This window comes from Phacochoerus africanus, chromosome X (genome assembly GCF_016906955.1).
Source record: "Phacochoerus africanus isolate WHEZ1 chromosome X, ROS_Pafr_v1, whole genome shotgun sequence".
Taxonomy (NCBI): domain Eukaryota; kingdom Metazoa; phylum Chordata; class Mammalia; order Artiodactyla; family Suidae; genus Phacochoerus; species Phacochoerus africanus.
In genome coordinates this window covers 92,402,016-92,418,981 of record NC_062560.1, presented here as the reverse complement: position 1 = coordinate 92,418,981, position 16,966 = coordinate 92,402,016, and the positions used below count along the sequence as shown (strand labels likewise).

Here is a 16,966-nt window from a genome sequence, read left to right as displayed (position 1 = left end):
ATGTGCCCTGTCGGTTGAATATCACCATCCAAGCCTAGAAACCTGGGAGTTCCCTCATGTACAGGTGTATCACTTCAACTACTTGCTGGCTTCCAGAACCTTCTGTGGTATTTCATTTACATATCTATGTCTCCCGCTAACGTGCCTTGCTCCTCGAGGGCACCAACGCTATCATAGTTTGATTCATAGCCCGGGGCCTCAAACACAGGAAGTATTCATAAATGAAGGCTCCCTTAAAGTAGAGGGCGTTAAAGAAAGGACCTAGCATTTATGGAGCACCTCCTGTATTCTGAGGACCATGTTACAAACTTGACACACAATATTTCATTACATTCTACCAGGGAGGCTGTACAGCAGGTGCTAATACTAGGCGCATAGTAGGGTTAGGAACCTGGGGCTCAGCATCATTAAGCAAATGAACCGGGAACATACACACCCAGAGCCCTGGGTCGGTCTAGTGCCAAGGCCTGTGCTCTTTCCTCTACACCTTTATTTCAAGCATCTCACCTCCTTCACTTGACAAATATCCTGACTATTTACAAGAGGGTTTCCTGACAGCATGTTTCCGCTTCTATTTGTGTCTCTCGGTGTCACTCTGAGTGTCTCTGAAACTGCCTCTCACGCCTGGTCCCTTTCAGAATCATATCTCTTTCCTCTAGGCCCATCTCCATCTCACTCTGCACTTGTCCTACTGTCTCTTCCAGAAGGGCCTGGCTGCACTCCTCAGTGGCCCTGCTGGAAGCTACCTGGGAGAATCAAGGAAGGCCTCCTGCCAAAATGACAGCTGGTCAGGAGCATTGCTGACAGACCTGTCTCCGAGTTGAAATTTTTATGACAATTAGAGGACTGCAACTCTGGAGTGCATGTCGTGGCTCAGTGGTTAACGAACCTGACTAGGAACCACGAGGTTGTGGGTTCCATTCCTGGCCTCACTCAGTGGGTTAAGGATCCGGCATTGCTGTGGGATATGGTGTAGGTCAAAGACGCGGCTCAGATCCCGCATTATTGTGGCTGTGGTGTAGGCCGGCAGCTATAGCTCCGATTCGACCCCTAGCCTGGGAACCTCCATATGTTGTGGATGAGGCTCTAAAAAGACAAAAATAAAAATAAAAAAAAAAAGAGAGAGAGAGTACCACAACGCTTCTAAATCTTAGGAGCCTGCCATATACGTTCTTCCATACAGAGGCAAAGCTCTTCGAATGTTCCTGTGACCCAAAAAGTTGACCCTAAGTGTGATACCTGAACCTCACTATGAAATTAAGCTTAGGAAAGCATATGCAGTGGGTCAGGCCTGCCTTGGATAAAGGTCAAAACAGGACTTCGAACTGGGGGTTTTTGAACCTTCTAGAAACGTGTAAAGAAGGTTGTATATCATATAGGCACTTTTCGTGGGGAGAGGGCTGTCCATAGCATTAAAAATGTCCTCGAGGAGTTCCCGTCGTGGTGCAGTGGTTAACGAATCCGACTAGGAACCATGAGGTTGCGGGTTCGGGCCCTGCCCTTGCTCAGTGGGTTAATGATCCGGCGTTGCCATGAGCTGTGGTGTAGGTTGCAGACGTGGCTCGGATCCCGCGTTGCTGTGGCTCTGGCGTAGGCCTGTGGCTACAGCTCCGATTTGACCCCTAGCCTGGGACCCTCCATATGCCGTGGGAGCGGCCCAAGAAATAGCAAAAAGACAAAAATAAAATAAAATAAAAATTAAAAAAAATTAAATTAAATTAAATTAAATTAAAAAAAAATAAAATGTCCTCGAGAGTCCTTGACGGAACAAAATCCAGACGTCAGTGCTCTAAAATAACCACCTTAACTGATTTCAGCTCTATAAAGAATAATATAAGATGGCTGCGGTCTGTTGCTTCTAGTAACTTTTTCTATTATACTGTTTCCATTCTGTTTTAATTTATTATCATAGAAGAACTGCTTTAGCCTATCTGGGGGAACTGAATATTTTTGAGCTTCTTCAGACATCTGTTCATCTCATCTCTCATTTATGAGGCTGCCTTGTTCTGGTCGCTCCTAATATTCCAGCATCCTTTCAACCTGTCTCCCATTTTCCCTACCTCCCTGATAACCTAAGCACCTTTCCCCATAAGATTTATTGGGTGTTTGCCACGTGCCAGGCAGTAAATAATCCCCTTTACATGCATTATCTCATTGAATTTTCACAACCTTCTAAAAGGTAGGTACTATTATGACGACGACAACAACAACAACAACAAAAAAAGGTAATTTGCCCCCAGTCACATTTGTTTGCAAGTAGCTAAGATTCAAACCCGGCATAAAACTGGGAGTATATATATATATTCAGGGTCAACTGACTTTTGATAAAGGTTTCAAAACCATTCAACAGGAAAAGAATAATCGTTTCAACAACTGGTTTGGGACAGTCAGATGCCCACATGCAAGAGGATGACGTTACAGCCCTACCTCACACTACACATCAAAATGTACTCAAAATGGATCAACAATCTAAATGTAAGAGTAGAAACTATAGGGAGTTCCCATCCTAGCCTGGGAACCTCCATATGCTGTGGGAGCGGCCCAAGAAATGGCAAAAAGACAAAAAAATAATAAATAAATAAATAAATGTAAGAGTAGAAACTATAAGACTCTTGGAAGGCAACATAAGTGTAAATCTTCATGAACTTAGGGTTAAGTAAGGGTTTCTTAGATGACACCAAATGCACAAATAACTGAAGAAAAAAATAGATAAATTGGACTTCATCAAAATTTAAAACTTCTGTACTGCAAATAACACCATCAAGAGAGTGAAAAGACAACTCACGGACGGGAAAAAATATTTGCAGATCATATATGTGATATAGGTCGAGTACCTAGATATATATAGAACTCTTACAACTCAACAATAAAAAGACCAAAAAAAAAAATTTAATGGCAAAGGACCCGAATAGACATTTCCTCAAAGAAGATACACAAATGATCAGGGAGCAAATGAAAAGGTACCCAACACCATGAGTCATCAGGAAAATACAAATCAAAACCACAGTGAGATACCACTTCACACTCACTAGGACGGCTGTAGTATTACTTTACACACACTAGGATGGCCCTAATTAAAAAAAAAAAAAAGGGAATGGCAAGTAGGATGTGGAGAAACTGGGATCCTCATACATTGCTGGTGGGAATGTAAAATGATGCAGCTGCTTTGGGAAAGTTTGGCAGTTCCTCAAAATGTTAAATGTAGTTACCATATGATCCAGAACAACTTAGGATATTCTCACTCAAAAACTTGCACACATTTTTTTTTTTTGGCTGCACCCATGGCAGGTGAATGTTCCAAGGCCAAAAATCAAACCTGAGCCAAAGAAGTTCCCTTCGTGGCTCAGTGGTTAACGAATCTGACTAGCGTCCAGGAGGACTCAGGTTCGATCCCTGGCCTCGTTCAGCAGGTTAAGGATCCGGCATTGCCATGAGCTGTGGTGTAGGTTGCAGATGCGGCTCGGATCCTGTGTGGCTGTGGCTGTGGCTGTGGCAAAGAGCCCTAACCTGGGAACCTTGATATGCCACCAGTGCGGCCCTAAAAAGCAAAACAAACAAACAAAAAACAAAACCCGAGTCATAGCAGTGACAATACCAAGTCACTAGGGAACTTCAGGTACATAAATGTTCATAGCAGAATTATTATAACAACCAAAGGGTGGCAGCAACCTGAAAGTCCCTCAATTGATGAATGGATAAACAAATCTGGTATAGCCATACAATGGAATATCATTCAGCAAGAAAAAGGAATGAAGTACTGATGCATGCTACAACACGGATGCTCCTTGAAAGCATTATGCGAAGTGAAAGAAGCTAGTCACAAAAGGTCACAGATTTGCTGATTCCCTATATATGAAATGCCCAGAATAGGTAAACCCAAAAGAACAGAAAGTATATTAGTTAGTGTTTGTCAAGGGCTGGAGGCTGGGGAAGATGGAAGTGGAGGGAATGGAGAGTGACTACTCTGGTGGCATTTGGTGTCATCTAAGATGGGGTTTCTTTGGGGGGAGGTGACGAAAATGTTTAGGAAGTAGATAGCAGTGATAATTGCACAGCTTTGTGAATATACTAAAAACCACTCAATTGTATACTTTAATATGGTGAATCTTATGGTATGTGAATTTTATCTTAATTTTTGTAAAAGATACAAACCCAGGTCTGACTCCAGTGTGTGAACAGTCAACCACTATTCTATACTGCCAACTGTGAAGTTATGTAATATTTCTAAACACTACTGAATTGCTTACTCCTTTCAATTGTTTTTCTAGGTTAGTGATTCCCTGTCGAGGTTTTTTTACAATACCCTGGGATATCTCTAATGATCAATGGATGTCAGAAAATTATCAGGTCCCAATTTTTTTCTTTCTTCTTCTTCTTTTTTTTTTTTTTTGGTCTTTTTAGGGCCACACTCGTGGCATATAGGGGTCAAATCGGAGCTATAGCTGCCGGCCTACACCGCAGCTACAGCAATGCCAGATCCAAGCCATGTCTGCAACCTACACCACAGCTCACATTGACGCCGGATCCTTAACCCACTGAGCGAGGCCAGGGATCGAACCTTCGTCCTCATGGATACTAGTCAGATTGGTTTCTGCTGCACCACGACGGGAACTCCCAATTTTTATTCTTTTAAAAATTATAAGACTCCTAAAAATATTTGACTTCTATGTCACAGAATACTTTTAGGAAGTAGAGGAGGAAGTGGTCTGACCAAAAATAAAACAATAGCAGTGCTGCAACTTCGAAAAGTTTGTGAAGCACTAATTTATGCAGAATTAGAGAATATACTAAGGATAAAGACAAGATGTCAACCTGATAGGGTGCCACCAAAAGACAGGTAACCACGAAGCTTCTGCCAGAAAACACAATGGTTTGTCATAAAAATGCACTGATGAAAAATGCCTGGGTGGGCAGACCAATGGCATGTCAAGAAACAAATGCCCACATCCACATCCACTGATTTGTTCTCTTCCATATCATGTAGTTACTGCCGTGTAGTCAAATAAGGATGTTTACGTATTTGCCCTTGTTCTATTATAAAATTGTTTCTGTATGGCTTATCATCACCCTGCATCCCCCTTCAGGCTGAGATCCCTGAAAGGAAGAAAAAAAAAAAAACAAGCTGATGAGAATAAGCTATAAGAAGGTATCATAAGGCGGTGTGAGTAGGTAGAAATACGAAGGAGTTTCAGTGCAGATCATTAGGATAAAAATAATACATTCTACACTGAAAAATTGATTTCAGCACTGCCCTTCGAATCCAGCATTCAGTTTAAGTGCTCAGAGAGAGACGCTGTGATCTGCACTTGGCAGAATTCTATTATTTCAAATGTTATTTGAACATAATTAAATGCCCACTTATTTCAACAGTTCACATTCCATCTAGTTTTCATCTTCCGGGTCTGCAGAGCATGGCTCTAGGCTCTCGCTGCCTCCCGGAGGAGCCACCGTCTCCCTTTCTTCCCAGAAAAACCAGGAGTGTAAAACCCAGCCTGACCTCCGGGCTGCGGAACGAGGATTGAGCTGGGCTGTAGGATTTACATTCTTCAGGATATTAACATTCACATCCCACGAGCGCTTCCTTAAGACACTAGAAACTGTCTCTCTGCCCTGGAGGCTGAGCAAATGAGTCCTGGCTTAGTCTGATGTTCCCTTAACGGTAAAATGTCCTTCGAGTCGGGACGCGAGACTCGCCAGCCGATCGCTTTAAGATGCGCGTTCCAGCTCTGACATCCTATTATTACAGAGCTCTCGCTATCTGTTACCAGATAGGAAAGACACCTTGGATTATTGAAAACTGGTTCCTCACCACATAGATCTTATTTATTAGTGTGACTAGAAAGGCTGACAAGCAAAGGGCATCATCACGAAAGGAACTGGAAATAAACAAAATCCATTACTTTCCCTTGGCTAAGCCAAGGTGCTGAAGGAATGACTGTGGCTGGCTTTGCCTGTTGTACCTCAGAGAAGATATAATGGGTGTTCTGGAGGACAACTAAAGAGGAGGGGGGTCCCAAAGGCATAAAATAATAGCACCTTTTGGAAAAAAAAGGAAGACAACCAAATCCTAGAATACTACTAGGAAAGGACCCCTTGCAGCTCAGGAAAGATCACATGGTAACAAAAGGCAACAGATGTAGAGAATTCTCGCCCTAAAAAGATACAGACTGAAAAAAAAAGAGGCTAGATGGTAAGTAAACAGAATTAATAATAACCATCATCTTACATTTGTGTACCAATTTTATACTTTTAAATGGTTCCGAAGTCATTATCTCATTTGCTCTTCATAACAGAGCCTGGCTGTAGTCCTAGTTCTAAACTCAATTGGCCTTGTGACCCCAGGTAAGACATTTCAACTATTGGAGCTACAGCCACCTCATCTGTCAAACGAAAAACACCTGTCTGGAGTTCCTGTCATGGTTCAGTGGTTAACGAACCCGACTAGAATCCGTGAGGACGCGGGTTCGATCCCTGGCCTCACTCAGTGGGCTAAGGATCCGGTGTTGCCGTGAGCTGTGGTGTAGGTCGTGGACACGGCTCAGATCTGGGGTTGCTGTGGCTGTGGTGTAGGCCGGAGGCTGCAGCTCCGATTGGACCCCTAGCCTGGGACCCTCCATATGCCGCAGGTGTGGCCCTAAAAAGACGAAAGGCAAAAAAAGAAAGAAAGACAGAAAAAAGAAAAACACTTGCCCTACCCATCCTATAGGCTCCTGAGGATCTGATGGGGATACAATTATTAACTTGCTTTACAAATACTGATATTCTCAACACACATTCACAGATGACAGATACTGAGCAAGTTATTAAGGAAATAGCACAAGTTTGGAAATTCACCTCAAATGCATGGTTGGCATAACAGAAGACAATTACACTCCCCTACAAGTTTTCCAGAGGACCGTGCTTCTGATTGTGGTATTTATTATATCCATACGCCTCCCCTGTGAAACTGGAGCTCTCCCCCAACCCCCACCCCCACCCCCACCCAAGGGAAGAACTGTCTCTCTTTTTTCTTAAACTTTTATCATGCATAAGAAGAGCTCAGAGGGTGATCACCGGCTGACAGCACCAGAGCCAGTTCCTGTCTAATAGGTTGTTAAAGCCTACTTAATATTTTATAGTACATGCATTTAATGATCTCTTCTTTACAATAATTAGCTCCTAAATCCAACCGTTGGCTATTTTATACCATATAGACATCATAAACATTAAAACGAATATCACAAGAGCAGAACTAAAAGTCCTAGATCTGCTACAAACACAAAACATTAATCTAAGTAACCAAGAAACGGATTTGCCAAGGTAACACATGCTAATTGTCAGAAATCATACGTACAGTTCATAACACCTTTATCTTAATGCCAATTCCACTGGCACTTTTGATGCTGGGGAGCAAATGGAGAACAGACGCATTCACCTGAGGCTGTCAGCACAGCTTTCTATCTATTCTAGGACTGCTTTCCCCAATCTCTGCTACCCAATGAAATACTTGCAAATTTTCAAATATTCAGTGGGACACCTGGATGGGCAGTCATCTCTACTTCTACGGAATAAAATTGGCAAAACATACATGGAAGGCATCCTGTCGGATGTCAGGCTGCGAGGACCCCAGGTTCAGGTCAGAAACAAGGGACAGGGAACAGAAGCCTATTTGAAATCGAGCTTCTACTCCCCTGGGAACCACATGGATCCTAGCAACACTGAACAAAGGGCTATAGACAAAGCGATGGAGGATTCTGGACCGTAAACCATTTTTTCTATCTCTGGGCTGTATCCATTCAGACGCATCACTGTCTTGCATTAGCACTGTCTACCATGCTCATATGTTCTACTCCTATTGTAAATACTGGGATTTTCTGTTTCCGGAGGATTTTAGGTTATAGAATGACTCTGTTATCAGACTTTGGGGTTTCTGTAAAAGGAAGATCCAGAGACTAGGCATGCTGTTCATCAACGAGAGGAGTCTGACCTGCAGCAAAGAGGCTGAGACAAGGCCCAAGGTCAGGCAGTCAGAGCCCGTCAGGGAGTAAAGAACCCAAGTAGGACAAGTCTTACAAAGGATACTTCGCTAACCCACTTAGGCAGCGCCAACACCCTTATTACGGATTCAGGTGAACCTGACATGGAGAAGGGAGTGGTGGGATGTTGGCACATTACTCGGAATCTCTCCACCACCCATGCTTTAACCATCTAGTAGTCCTAGCAGCTTACAGGATTTCTAAGGGCAGTGCAGGAGCTGGGAGACTGACTATGGAAAAGAACATATCCATCCGTGGCCATGGAGAAGGGGAAGACAGGGAAAAGAGAAAGCGTAGAAAGAGCCACAAACCTTCAGTGCCCACAGAAGACTCTTAGCAGTTTTAATTCATAAAAATGGACAAAGAAACACATATGGATCCTTGGGAGAGAGGCAAAATAAAATGACTAGTAAGGGAGTTCCCTTGTGGCTCAGTGGGTTAAAGATCTGGTGTTACTGCAGTGGCTCGGGTCACTGCTGTGGTAGGGGCCACAGGCTGCTGCATGCCCCCCCCCCAAAAAAAGACCACTAGCAGCCCGCACAGGGCGATGACTGGAGCTGGAACTTGTCTCAGCACCGCTCATGTGATCTTCTCACTTGATGATGATGATGATCTCAACACTGATTGAGAAACACTTGACTAGTCTCTTCTCTACACAGGTCAGTGATGAACACGATGTCTGTTGAGAGACCTGAACTACAGACGTTAGCACACCACCACCTTGGTACCCAAATTTCATCCATCAAAAAGGGAACAACTGTGAACTCTCCCCCAGCTGTCGTATATCCAGTATCAACACGTTACCTGTCATATTTTGATGAGGCAATGCTCTAAGATAACCCAGCCTAAGTAAGGCGGTGCGTCACAAACACACCACCACATTTTCCCCTTGTGCACAGAAGAGAAGACAAAGCCTAATGCTCCCGGGACATGGATCACCTCCGGCCTCCACTAGCAGCTGAGTCCCAAGGCCTAACAGCTAGAGAGTTACCAAGATCCATAAAGACTGAATGACAGACACACACGAGGCCAAGCAGGTGCCTCTGAGAATAGCCATGTGCAACACACTCTGGGCCTCCGTTCTTTCGCCTCCTTTGTAGGGCTCTTTCTGTTGGGAAACAGAGAAGCTGAGCGCTGAGGGACAGACATTTTCCTTCTGCAGTCTCCTCCTCAACTGTCATGGTGTCAGCAGATTTTATGGGAGGAGGGACGAGGGAACGGACAGGCTCACAACCCAGAGCAATTTTTGGATGCAATTATGAGACTCCACTGGCACTGCTTGAGGATCTACAAGTTGGAGCAAGTTGCCCTGCACTTAGAGAGGACGGATTAACTACACCGATTTCATCTAAATCAATTTGCACTGCTCAGATGATATGTTCATGAAGCAACCAAGGCACTCTGATTTGCAGCAGTACTTCCCAGGGGGTGGCCTTGCAAGGTACAACATGCTAGATGAGGAGTTTAGTAGTCATGAAAGTAAATGCGAGGGCAACAATCGCTCCTTCGTGTCCCTAGCCTGTACCCCTGCCCAGCACAGCCCCTCCCTGTCCCCATACTGGAGCTGCAAGTAAGGTGGTAGGCCTTAAAGAAGCAGGAGCCCAAAATACAAGGTCAAGGCTAGGGCATTAGCCCAGACAGCAGAGGACTCTGCACACTGTAGGTGCTTTTAATACATATTGTTGACTCACTGTTGCCAGATGCTAATTGTGCTTAGACAGCCATGCCTAAAATTATTTATGCCATTTTTCAGAAGAAATTAACTAACTGCCCCCATATGGGCTAAAAATGGCTGAGGTTATGTTTCCAAACGAGTCTGAATCAGATTGTGAGGTTGGAGTACATTAGATATGATTCAAGCCTTAGCTTAAAATAATCACCATTACTCTGTATGCCTAATTTTATGTATGTTTTCATTCAGTAGTACGTGCACCAGAAAAAAAAAAAAAAAAAAGAAAGAAAGAAAGAAGGAAAGAAACAGACTTAGGACCAAAGTAGGGTGATAGATTTGGCTCCCAAAGGAGTTAATAATGGAAAGTTAAGGTTTCCAGTAAACTAGGGTTCCTACTTACACCCAGTCAAGCTATTATCCCAATAAAAGGTAAACGAAGTACTTTCTTTGAAAAGTATAATGCTAAGGGTTTACAGAAACCTTTCATCTTCAAAGGACTAAGCCAAGACACACAATAGCCAGTACACAATATGATGTCTTTTATACAAGTGCATCAACTATGAAAGAAAGGTCATAGGAATGTCCTAGGGCCATAAAGCCGCCGCAACATCAGATTTGGGATGAACTCTCTGATCTTGGCTTCTAGACTTGTATTTCAACCACACAAATCAAGCTGTGAGCAACAATTAGGGGAAATCTAATTCACCTTATATATCTGTATTAAGTTAATGGAGTGGGCATGAATATATAAAAATAAAAATAGCAAAGGCTTCTCGATTGAGCAGTGAGGCATGGAGAGGAGTGAGAAGGGGGCTTGAGGGTTAGGGGTAACCCTCTTGCATAGATAAGGTGAGAAGTAGGGGAGGGAATCTCCCTGTTCAGCTGTCCCCTTCTGTTGGAACCTTGCCAGAGAACTGATGTAGAGGGAGGGAGAAGAATGAGATTAAAGGCACCCCTTATGGCCCAACTTGAGAATCAGAAGAATCAACCCACACACAGTACTTGTCTATTTACACAGCCTCTAATACATTCCTTTATGAGGGCTCCTCTTCCGAGACACACAATCACCAGCAACCATTCTCCTCACACTCAGAAATCCTCAAAAAGGCAAACTGGTTAAGGAGCCAGAGGCTGCATGGCTGGGAGGCTGGGAATGCACAGGTTGATGGGGAGGAGTCTAGGGGACGGGTGGGTTCTGGTGGGAGATTCGGGTGGGCAGGTAGGTGTGTGACGACGACGACGTAGGAAGAAGGCGAGTGAACATGAAGGCGGGTAGGGGAGTGTGGATGAGAGGTAAAGTGAAGAACCCGGAGACCCCAGGAGCCCAATTTCTGGCTCTGAGATGAATCGCCTCCAAGAAATGCATTGCACACGAAATACTAAGTAACCTCAACCTTATCATCACCGAAAATGTTTCGGCAAATCTACTCGGCCGTCATTTACTTAATTCTTACGAGCCAGGAATGGAAAAACCCCACCTCTCCCGCGTTCGGTCGCCGTCTGTCCTAGGGACCTACAAGTTTTCCCTCTCCCCCACTGAGCTGGTTTCAAAGCTAGGCCAGAAATAAGGAACCACCCGGACGGAGCCTCGAGGATCGCTCCCCGGGCAGCAAAGGGATTAAGTTTCGCCGGGCCTCCCCCGCGGGCAGGGTGTCCGCAGCATCTCCGGCTGCCGCAGCAGCAGCAGCCGCCGCCGCCGGGCGGCCAAAGGGCGCCGCCCGGGCCGAGGAGGCTGCGGGCCGCGGGAGCGTGGGAAGGCGGCGGTACCCTTTCCCAGACTCGCACCCAGGCTCCGAGAGAGCCGCTCGAGGGCCCACGCCTGGCCCCGCCGGGCTGCGCGGGAGGCCTCGGACCCGCCCCCGCCCCGCACCCCGGAGTGCAAACTCTGTCGGGGCTGGGCAGCGACGGGCGCCCGGGCCCCAGCAGCGCCACGGGGATCCAAGGCCGGGCCAGAACCCCCGCTGCCGCCAGCACCTCGAGCCTCACGGGCCCCGTCACCCCGCCCCGCCGAGCTCCGGAGCAGCCCTCGGCCGGCGCCGGGCCCCGGCCGCACCTGAGAGGCGGCCCGAGCCGGGGCCGAGCTCTGCGCGGGCGGTGGCGCTCGGCCCCCGGGGCCGCGGCGAGGGGGCGCGTTTTACCCGGAGCATTCCCGGCTGCCGGCCATGTCCTCGGCGCGCGCCAGGCCACTGGGTGCTCGTCTGCCTCCGCCGCGAGCTGGCTCGGGCTCTGGCGCGAGCTCCCTGGCCGCTGCTGCCGCCGCCGCCGCCGCCGCCGTTGCCGCCGTTGCCGCCGCCGCCGCCGCTCTAGGCCGCCGCCCGCCTTCGCAGCCGCCGCCGCCGCCGCGCAGCAGCCGGGATCCGCCCGCCCGCACGCCCCGCCGGGGACAGCACGGCGGCCGCCACGCTACCGCGGCTGGATCTCCCGAGCCAAACTTAAGAGTTTTCGCTCCTTAGTCCAGGGGCAGCACCATGACACCGCGGCGGCACCACACTGTCATTTCCGCCGCCGCAGAGCGGGAGGGAAAAAAAAGGCAATCCCGACGAAAAGGGGGATGGGGTACGGGCGAACTGGGCTAGGGCTGCCTCCCCGAGGGAGCGCTGGGAAGGGCCCGGCAGCAGGGGTGCTCGGCCACCTTCCCCGGCTCACCTTCCGCCGCCCCCGTCGCTCCCAGCTCCCCCTGCCCCTCCTCTGGAGGCGCGTTTACATGTTTTCTCCCCGGGCAGGAGTGACCGGAGAAACCTGAGCGAGCAAAGGCAGCGGGTGGGTGGGGTTCAGGTTACTACTGTACCTACCAGCTGATTCCAGCAGCCTCTTCTCCAGCGCCCTGTCATCTTGAAGGAAGACACACGGAGAGGGGCCGGAGCGGGCGTGTGTGTGTGTGTCTGTGTGTGTGTGTGTGTCTGTGTCTGCGTGTGCGTGTGTGTAAGAGAGAGAGAGCGCGAGTGAGAGCAGAATGTGTGTGAAATGCAGAAGGAAGGCTCTGGCCAAACTCTTCTCCCAGTCGCCAACCCCCCTGGTCCCACAAACCCCCAGGTTAGAACAACGAAGAGGCCGTGGCCACCGGCGAGGAGAAGAGAGTGCCTAGGTCCACCGCGCAGGTCCTCGACGAAGCTGCTCTATGCAAAGTTAACTACAGAGTAAAACAAAAATAGTGGAGGAGACAGAAAAGGGCAGACAATTGAAGGAAACCCAACCCCTCTTTTCTTTTTACAAAGGGAGAATGGCCGTGTTTTATTGGCCTTGGGCAGAAGTTGTGGAGATGGACCAAAGCCACCAAAATTTAAAAACAAAACCAAAAAAAAAAAAGAGAGAGAGAGAATAGGGTTTCCTTTACACATTCAAATCCTTGATGGGCAAAACAAGAGGGTCCTTAATAAGAGGACAATGGGACAGATGCCGGCTATTCAGATATTCACTGTGGTAGTCATTGCCTCTAATAAGCTAATTGGTCCATCTGGAAGCCAAAGCACTCCTAGCAGGTCTAGAGTCAAGTCCTCGGGCTGCTCTGTCATTGGCTCCCAGACCACCGCCCTCCTCCCAAGGAGGGTGAGAGAGGGAAGGAGGACAAGGCCCCAGAGGAGATTCTTTTCAGAACATGGGGGAAAAGAGGAGAAAAAGGGAGGATGAAGGGGAAAGAAGGGAGAAAATGGGAGGAAACAACCTCCTATCACGTAGGCCTCCCATACCTTGCACGGGAATGAGTCCAGAAAAATTAAGGTAATTCTGGGCGTATCCCATCTGAGGCCAATAGTAATCAGCCAACACCCCTGTTAAACTATGTGAGAGAGAGAGATTGAAAGAGAGAGAGAGAGAGAGAGAGAGAGAGAGAGCACTGAGGTGGCAAGGAAGACAAAAATCACAACCATGCTATCCTGATGAAAGTCTGACCCTGAGAGAAAGAAAAGTTAATGAGTCACACCAAAAGCACAGGCAAAAATAAAGCAAAAGTAGACGAACGGGACTACATCAAACTTAAAAATGTCTGTGTAGCTGAAGAATCAACAGTGAAAAGGCCAGAATGGAGAGAAAAAATATTTGCGAACCATATATCTGATAAGAGGTTAGTACGTAAAGAACTGCAATCCAATAACAAAATAAATAATATGATTTAAAAAATGAGCAAAGAGCTGTTCCCTGTGGCAAGCAGGTTAAGGATCTGGCATCGTCACTGCAGCAGCTCGGGTTGCTGCTGTGGCAAGGTTTCAGTCACTGGCCTGAGAGTTTCCATATGCCTTGGACACAGCCAAAAAAAAAAAAAAATAGTAGGCAGAGGACTTGAATAGACATTGCTCCAAAGAAGACATACACGTGGCCAAGAAACATGAAAATGATGCTCGACATCAACAAATCATCAGGGAAATGCAAACCAAAATCACAATAAATATCTCATACCTGTGAGGATGTCCATTATTAACACAAAGCAAAACAGAAAAGCGTAACAAAGCAAAACAAAAAGTGTTTGTGAGGATGTGGAGAAATTGGAACACTGTACATGATGGTGGGGATGGAAAAAGGGAAAATAGTAAGGAGGTTCCTTGAAAGGTTAAAAATAGAGCTACCATATGATTCAGCAATCCCACTTCTGGAAATATATCAGAAAGAATTGAAAGCAGAATCTCAAAGAGATCTTTTCATGCCCGTTATTCATAATAGGCAAGAAGTGAAAGCAGCCTAAATATCCATGGAGAGATGAATGGATAAAGAAAATGAGGCTTATACATTCGATGTATATGCACTGAATATAGCATATACATTTAGCCTTAAAAAAAAGAGAGAAATCCTGCCTTATGCTACAGCATGGATCATTCTTGAGGGTAATATGCTAAGTGAAATGAGCCAGGCACAGAAGGACAGATCCTCATGATTCCACTTATAGGAAGTATCTAAAGCAGTTAAAATCACAAAAGCAGAAAGTAGAAGGGTGCGTGCCAGGGCCTCTGGGGAGAGGGAGGGGAGGAGCTGTTTTGTGGATGTAGAGATTCAGTCCTTCAGGACTGCAGTGAGGGGCTCTGAGGACCCTCTTGCACAACAATGTGCATGTGCGTGACAGTATTGTCGGTACACTTAGAAATTGTTGCGAGGGTGAATTTTATATTACATGCCCTTTTGCTACAATAAAAAAATAAATAAATAACTGGCTCCACCCACGGCATATGGAAATTCCTGGATCAGGGATCCAAACCACACCACAGAAGTGACCCAAGCCTCTGAGTCACAGTGCCAGATCCTTAACCTGCTGCGCCCCAAAAGAACGCCAAAAAACAATTTTTTAGGGAGTTTCCGTCGTGGCGCAGCGGAAACGAATCCGACTAGGAACCATGAGGTTGCAGATTCAACACCTGCCCTCACTTAGTGGATTAAGGATCCAGCCTTGCCAGGAGCTGTGGTGTAGGTTGCAGACAAGACTCGGATCTCGCGTTGCTGTGGATATGGCATAGGCTGGCAGCTGTGGCTCTGATTCGACCCCTAGCCTGGGAACCTCCGTTAAGCCTCGAGTGTGGCCCTAAAAAGAAAAAAAAATTTTCTTAAAGGGTTGAATCAGAAATTGATTGTAGCATAACAGAACAGTGTATATATAAGAATTATATAAATATTTGCATTTTATATATATATATAGTCATTTTAGGGCTGCACCAGCAGCATATGGAGGTTCCCAGGCTAGGGGGCAAATCGGGGCTGTAGCCGCCGGCCTACACCACAGCAACACCAGATCCGAGCCACATCTGCGACCTACACCACAGCTCACCGCAATGCCAAATCCTTAACCCACTGAGCGAGGCCAGGGATCAAACCTGCACCCTCATGGACACTAGTCAGATTCATTTCCACTGAGTCACAACAGGAATTCCTGCATTAAATATATATTTGTATATATTTATATATCACATATTTTTAAGTGTAAAGAACAAGCTGTGGGAAGTTCCTGTTGCAGCAGTAACAAATCCAACTGGTATCCATGAAGATGTGGGTTCAACCCTTGGCCTCTCTCAGTGGGCCAAGGATTTCATGTTGCCATGAGCTGAGGTGTAGGTCGCAGACATGGCTCGGATCCCACCTTGCTGTGGCTATGATGTAGGCCGGCAGCTGTAGCTCCGATTGGACCCCTAGCCTGGGAACCTCCATGTGACACAGGTGCAGCCCTAAAAAGCAAGAAAAAACACCAAGCTGTGTATGGTTTGATACTACTATGTAAAATAGGAAGGAGGGCATAGCTCTGTCCATATATGCTTGTATTTGCATAGACTCTGTTTTTTTTTTGGTTTTTTGGTTTTTGGTTTTTTTTTTTTTTTTTTTTTTTTTTTTTTTGCTTTTTAGGGCCACACCTGGCATATGGAAGTTCCCAGGCTCAGGGTTGAATTGGAGCTACAGCCGCTGGCCTGTGCCACAGCCACAGCAACGCAGGATCTGAGCTGCGTCTGCAACCTACACCACAGCTCACAGCAACTCTGGATCCTTAACCCACTGAGCGAGGCCAGGGATCGAACCTGCAACTCATGGTTCCTAGTCAGATTCGTTTCCGCTGCGCCATGATGGGAACTCCGTGCATAGACTCTTTAGTAAAGATACCTAAGAAACTGATGATACTGTGTCCCTGGGAGTCAAGCATAGGAAGGAGAAGTATTTTAACACTGTGCATGCCCTTCTGTATTGTTTATAATGTTCGTGTATTACCTTTTCAAAAACCATTTTACATGAATCAGGCGCATAGAGACAGGCAATAGAAGAGAGTTAACCAGGGACAGAAGGGAGGGGAGAATGGGGAGTTATTGTTTAATGGTTACAGAGTTTCTATTTGGGATGATGGGCAAAGTTCTGGAACAGGATAGTAGTGATGGTTACACAACATTCTGAATGTACTTAATGCCACTGAATTATACACTCAAAAATGGTTAAAATTGGAGTTCCTGTGTAGCCCAGCAGGTTAAGGATCCGGCGTTGTCACTGCAGCAGCTTGGATCACTACTGTGGCACGGATTAAGTCCCTGGCCCAGGAACTTCCATATGCCACAGGCTCGGCCTGAAAAAAAACCAACAAAATATGGTTAAAATGGTAAATTTTACATTACATATATTTTACCAGAATTAAACAAATTAAAAGATTGAAAGAGGAGTTCCCGTCGTGGTGCAGTGGTTAACGAATCCCACTAGGAACCATGAGGTTGCGGGTTCGGTCCCTGCCCTTGCTCAGTGGGTTAACGATCTGGCGTTGCTGTGAGCTGTGGTGTAGGTTGCAGACATAGCTCGGATCCCGCGTTGCTGTGGCTCTGGCGTAGGCCGG

The 16,966-nt window shown here is 46.5% G+C and overlaps 1 protein-coding gene across 3 annotated transcripts in view; it reads right to left on the bottom strand.

Annotated features, from left to right (window-relative positions):
- The window catches only part of MID2 (midline 2), a 100,153-nt gene extending 87,403 nt beyond the window's left edge, over nt 1-12,750 (bottom strand). Inside the window, exon 1 of one of the 3 annotated variants that reach the window (XM_047765038.1) lies at nt 12,480-12,750. The gene's annotated coding sequence lies outside the window, so the exon portion shown is untranslated. Of the gene's footprint in view, nt 1-11,825; nt 11,947-12,479 lie in introns of those variants that run through there. The other 2 variants (XM_047765039.1, XM_047765040.1) reach the window with 2 other exon arrangements.
- Nucleotides 12,751-16,966: the final 4,216 nt, after the last annotated feature.